At 50.4% G+C, this 6275-nt stretch overlaps 1 non-coding gene and 1 pseudogene across 1 annotated transcript; both read left to right on the top strand.

Moving 5' to 3' along the window:
* Window positions 1–223: 223 nt before the first annotated feature.
* Window positions 224–296, top strand: trnak-uuu (transfer RNA lysine (anticodon UUU)). Its single transcript has one exon. It is a non-coding gene; the product is annotated as a tRNA-Lys (tRNA).
* Window positions 297–3410: 3114 nt separating this feature from the next.
* Window positions 3411–3513, top strand: LOC144684093 (U2 spliceosomal RNA; annotated as a pseudogene).
* Window positions 3514–6275: the final 2762 nt, after the last annotated feature.

Below are 6275 nucleotides of genomic sequence, written 5' to 3'. Positions count from 1 at the left end.
CCCCCCCCCCCCGACAGAATTGAAACTCATCGTGGCTAAAACAATAAATTTATTATTGAGGCAACAATAATATTTGATATTTTCAATGCTTTGGTGCAGAATTTAGCTCGTGCACTCTTTGACGCGTTGCAGCTGCAGTTTCGGTGACGCCTAATTAGTGACGTAGCCGCTGCCCATGTGATGCCGCAGCCTTTAATATCCAGTGGGCGGGATCTCTGTCAGGGCCCGGATAGCTCAGTCGGTAGAGCATCAGACTTTTAATCTGAGGGTCCAGGGTTCAAGTCCCTGTTCGGGCGTCAATTTTTTTTTTTTCCTATTTCATTAAAATTTGCTTGCAAATTGTGGAACTTCTCAAAATAGCACCGCATTGTTGCAACCATTTACTCTGAAATAATAGCCACCAATAATTGTTTAAATTCAGTTCGGGCGCAACTTCATATCAATGCAACATCAATTCCACAACCATAGGATGCACTGACCATAAGACCATAAGACATAGGAGCAGAAATTAGGCCATTCGGCCCATCGAGTCTGCTCCGCCATTCAATCATGGCTGATAAGTTTCTCAACCCCATTCTCCCGCCTTCTCCCCGTAACCTTTGATCCCCTTACCAATCAAGAACCTATCTATCTCCGTCTTAAATACACTCAATGACCTGGCCTCCACAGCCTTCTGTGGCAATGAATTCCATAGATTCACCACTCTCTGGCTAAAGAAGTTTCTCCTCATCTCTGTTCTAAAAGGTCTTCCCTTTACTCTGAGGCTGTGCCCTCGGGTCCTAGTCTCTCCTACTAATGGAAACATCTTCCTCACGTCCACTCTATCCAGGCCTTTCAGTATTCTGTAAGTTTCAATCAGATCCCCCCTCCTCCTTCTAAACTCCATCGAGTATAGACCCAGAGTCCTCAAACGTTCCTCATATGTTAAGCCTTTCATTCCTGGGATCATTCTCGTGAACCTCCTCTGGACCCTCTCCAGGGCCAGCACATCCTTCCTGAGATACGGGGCCCAAAATTGCTCACAATATTCTAAATGTGGTCTGACCAGAGCCTTATAAAGCCTCAGCAGCACATCCCTGCTTTTATATTCTAGTCCTCTCCAAATAAATGCCAACATTGCATTTGCCTTCCTAACTACCGACTCAACCTGCAAGTTAACCTTAAGAGAATCCTGGACTAGGACTCCCAACTCCCTTTGCACTCCAGATTTCTGAATTCTCTCCTCATTTAGAAAATAGTTTATGCCTCTATTCTTCCTACCAAAGTGCATGACCTCTCACTTGCCCACGTTGTATTCTATCTGCCACTTCTTTGCCCATTCTCCTAACCTGTCCAAATCCTTCTGCAGCCTCCCCGCCTCCTCAATACTACCTGTCCCTCCACCTATATTTGTATCCACTGTTCCACCTCCAGGGCATCTTTTGCTTAAAGAAAGAGAGACTTGCATTCACGCGGCGCCTTTCACGGACCGGAGCACGCCCCGAAGCACTTTACAGCCTAATAATGTACTTCTGATGTGTAGCCATTGTTGTAACCCGTGTCCATTGGAGTTTCGGAGGATGAGAGGCGATCTTGCTGAAACATATAAGATCCTGAGGGAAAAAAACAAAAAGCTAAAAGCTACTGCGGATGCTGGAAATCCAAAACAAAAACAGAATTACCTGGAAAAACTCAGCAGGTCTGGCAGCATCGGTGGAGAAGAAAACAGTTGACGTTTCAAGTCCTCATGACCCTTTGGCAGAACTGAAGTATAGTTAGGAGAGAGGTGAAATATAAGCTGGTCTAAGGTGGGGGTGCGGGGGGAGAGAGAAGTTGAGGGTGGGGTGGTTGTGGGGACAAGCAAGCAGTGTTAGGCAAACACCAGGAGAGAAATGGAAAGCAATGAAGGTGAACAGGGCAGAAGAGACAGGCGGAAATCCTGTCGGAGAACAGATCAGTACTCCTGAGGGAACTTGGCAGGGTCTTGGCTCGCTGAAAGGATGTTTCCCCTGGTGGGGGAGACTAGAACTAGGGGAAACAGTTTATAAAATAAGGGGCCTCCCTTTGAAGACGGAGATGAGAAGAAATTTTTAGTCCGAACCCCCTTCTCCTGGGCTTGATAGAGGCTGGGTCATTGAATATTTTTAAGGCTGAGTTAGATAGATTCTTGACCAACAAGGGAGTCAGGTGTTATTGGAGGCAGGAAGAATGTGGGCCTAAGGCCGCAATCAGATTAGCCATGGCCTTATTGAATGGTGGAGCAGGTTCAAGGGGCTGAATGGTCTACTCCTTTCCTGAGTCGTATGTTTGTAGTGTAGCCAATTTGTGCACAGCAAGCTCCCACAAACAGCAATGTGTTAAAGACCAGATAGTCTGTTTTTGTGATGCTTATCGAGGGATATTGACCAGGACACCGGGGATCCTTGCTTATAGGCCTCAGCCTTTCCGCCACTCTTCTAACCCACACATTTGTCTCCCCCAGGATTGCTTTTGACCTTGCCATTATTGCAGTCCTCATTATCTACAAGTGCACAGCTTGTATGGGCGGTAATGTTGCCAACAGTGATACAACATGTTTATCAAGACTTCGCAATTCCCACTGCCCAATCTTATTGCCCCTTCTAAAATGCATTTAGAACAAATAAACAAAAGTGTTGAAAGAAGGATTTTACAAAAAACCAATTTATTGATGCCCCATTAATTTTTTTCCCTGTCTTATCCGGAGACCTTTAAGTCTTGGAGACTCCCGGGTAATCCTGGAGGATTGGCAATCGTAATCAGCGATGACCAGTCTGAAAACAGGAAGAATTGAAGTTGTTCGGTCCAGAGCCTGAGGAAGGTGGATACCATCAGTGGCTGCGTGACAAAGGTTGGGATCATAGGGCCCAAACCCAGCGTGCACCTACCACCTGAGAATTAAGAGGCAGGATGGGTGTTCACAGTGGAGAGAAAGAGGCACTGGCGTTAGAATAGGAGTCGTAAGGCTGATGGAGAGAATAAAATTCACACAACTCAAACCTTAAGTGTGGGAAAAGCAGGGGCAGAAGTTTAAAAGAATTCAGCTGCAGGTGTTTGTATGAAAGTGAATGGCTTCAAGGCAGAGTAATAATTAAAGAAGTTCAGGGGTGTGTACAGAGAACTTCACCATTGTTGAAGTGTAGTGAGTGTTGTAACATAGACAAATTTGGCAACCAATTTGCATATGGCAAGTCCCCATAAACAACCACAAGATAAGTGACTAGTTAAATGTCTAGCTACATGGGAATGCATTCTCCTGCTTCAATAATTATCAATTAAATCGTAGTCAGAGAGTCTCCTGCAATGGCTTCTTTTCCCACTGTAACCCAAAGAGCTATCCTTGGCCCCCTCCTATTTCTCATCTACATGCTGCCTCTCAGCAATATCATCTGAAAACACGGCGCTGGTTTTGCATCGCTTCTCGGCCTCTTGGCTAAGATCAAGTGTAGTATCTGTTCTGATCGCTTCTCGGCCTTTTGGCTAAGATCAAGTGTAGTGTTGCAGGGGCGACACCATGGTCCTGCCAAGGCAAGGTCGGGATGGAAGGGCGATAACCAATCGCAATCCGAATTCATACCGTGGGTTACCTATCACCGTCCGAGTCACGGTGAACCACAGCGACGAAGGAGGATCACCTATGGATCGGGGCTTCTTCACCAGGAGGATCCTGTTGAAGGCGTGCGGCTTCCAAGCTACGGAGATCTTCACCCTGCACGACTCCCGCAAAGGTGGTTATTTCGACGTGACTTTCAAGCGAGTGGCAGACTGCGTCCGGCTCCTGAGGGTGTTCGAGGAGAAGAGAGACCTGCCGGAGATGAAGATCCTGACGGCGGAGCCGCACTTCTCTCTGCCGTTGCAACGGGAACGTGAGGTGATGGTGCATGTGTACAACCCCTTCGTCCCTGTCGCCGACGTGGTCACCTTCCTCACCAGGTACTTCGATAAGGTGGGGAGCGGCACCGAGATTCGAGACGACTTGGGGATCTGGACAGGCAAACGCCTGTTTAAGGTCACGCTAAAGACCGATGGTAAGGGAGCCATTTTCCACCCTCCTTCCAGTTTCGCTATCGGGGGAAACCGTGGCTACCTGGTCTACGCTGGGCAACCCAAGCATTGTCGCTCATGCGGCAAGGCTGGTCATGTGGCGGCCAACTGCAGCGCCTCCCTCTGCAAGATCTGCAAACAGGAAGGGCACCAGACAAAAGACTGCAAACAGGCCAAGTGCTGCAACCTGTGTGGCGAGGCAAGTCACCTCTACAGGACCTGCCCCAAACGCTGCCGTACTTACGCACAGGCAGCCAAAGCCGACCACGGGGAAGCAGAAGAAATGTTCCGTGTCACTCCAACCACCAAGGCCCCCAGGGAGCTCAACGGGACAAAGGAGGACACAGAGAGAGACAAGGTGGAGAAAGAGATTGAGGCAACAGAGAGCCAATCAACAGCACTACCCCCTGAACCTTCCAGTCCTCAGGACAGCGAATCAATGGAGGAGGAGGCAGCAGTGGAAAAGCAGCAGGGGGAGTGGCGGACGGTGAAGAACAAGAAAAGTAAGAGGGAGCGAAGAAGAAGCAAAGGCGTTTCCCAGAGAAGCGGCAAGAGGCGTCTCCCATCCGACACGGATGACAAGGGCAGCAGCTCTTCGGATGAGGAAGTGCCAGAGCGGCACCGACAGAAGAGGCGGCAAAGCTCCAGGGCGTTGGAGGACGAGACACCCGAGCTCCAGAAAATTGGAGACAACAAGGAGACCAGCGCACCCCAACATTGCCTGCAACCTGAGGAGGCCAGTGCACCACAGCCCCTGGAATCTGGGAGCAGTGAGGCAATCATCGCACCCCAGCTCCAGGAAGCCGGGAACAGCAACCCCCCAGAGGGGGTGAGTTTTGGAGAAGCTTCTCCAGCAAAGGTCATCTCAAAATCCGCTCACTACGTGAACCTCCAGATGCCACTGGAGCAGAACACGGCAAAGGAGATCTACCTCAGCCCATCCAAAGTGAAGGAATTTGAGCTCACTACGGGTATGAAGGAGCAGACTAAAGGTCTGGGACTCTCAGAGACAGTGGGTTTGGTAGGAGAATAAATGCTTTAATATGGGTTTAAAGATTGTATCCATAAATGTGCGTAGCATTAAATCTACTACGCGATGTGTTGCGACCTTGGACTACCTAGCCAAGGTCAAAGCTGACCTGTTGTTTCTGCAGGAGTGTGCGATACCGCACCTCAGCTCCTACAGGCAATGGTCACGATGGTGGTCCCACGGGCCATCGATCTGGTCGGGCGGAAACGACTCTCGTTCCTCCGGCCTGGGTATTCTGCTGCGGGGAGGCAACTTCACCATCTCCGAGGTCAAGGAGGTGGTGGGCGGGCGACTCCTGGTAGCAGACGTAATGTACAAGAACGCTCCACTCCGGTTAATTAACGTGTACGGCCCGGCACAAGGGGCTGAGCGGCTGGAGGTTTTTCAGCAGCTCCCACTGCTGCTGGCGACCTCCAGGCCGGTCATTCTGGGCGGGGACTTCAACTGCATCATCGATGCGGCTGGACGATCCGGCAGGGCCGGAAGCAGATTGGACGCTACGTCCAGATCCCTGATGGAAACAGTTAAGGATGCCAAGCTGCACGACGTCTTCAGCAACCCTGCAGACGGAGCGCAGCGTAGATACACCTGGTCGCGGCCAGACGGGTCCATTCGTTCCAGGATAGACTTCCTGTTTGTGTCCCGTGCATTCACAGTCAGATCCACCGAGGTCAAGCCGGTGTTCTTCTCTGACCACTGCCTCCTACTGGCGGACTGCCACTTGGAGGAAGACCTGAGGGTGGGCAGGGGGGCATGGAAGCTAAATGTGCAACTGCTGACCCCAGAGAACATTGAGGAGCTCAAGAGGGATTACAAAGGTTGGAGAACCGTGAAACCCCTCTTTGAGTCCCTGACACACTGGTGGGAAGTGATCAAGGGAAGCATCAAGAGGTTTTTCATCCTCAAAGGCACCCAGAAAGCTAGAAAGGAACAGAGGGAAATGTCCCGACTCCAGGAAAAGATGCAGAATCTGCTCCGGCTGCAGTCGATGGGGGTCGATGTCAAGGAGGAGCTCCAAGAGGTGAAGGGCCAGCAAGCCTCGCACTTTGCCTCGGAGGCCTCCAAGATCATCTTCCGTTCCAGAGTCCGCTCCGTGGAGCAGGATGAGACGTGCTCACGTTTCTTCTTCCAAAAGGTACACAGAGAGCGCTCTGTGATCAGCAGCCTGAAGGAAGAAGACGGCTCAGTAAAGTCATCACGGTCC

Source organism: Cetorhinus maximus, chromosome 8 (assembly GCF_964194155.1).
Source record: "Cetorhinus maximus chromosome 8, sCetMax3.hap1.1, whole genome shotgun sequence".
In the NCBI taxonomy this organism is placed as follows: Eukaryota; Metazoa; Chordata; class Chondrichthyes; order Lamniformes; family Cetorhinidae; genus Cetorhinus; species Cetorhinus maximus.
The sequence above is the reverse complement of the archived record's forward strand: the minus strand, read 5'-3'. Positions and strand labels throughout refer to the sequence as shown.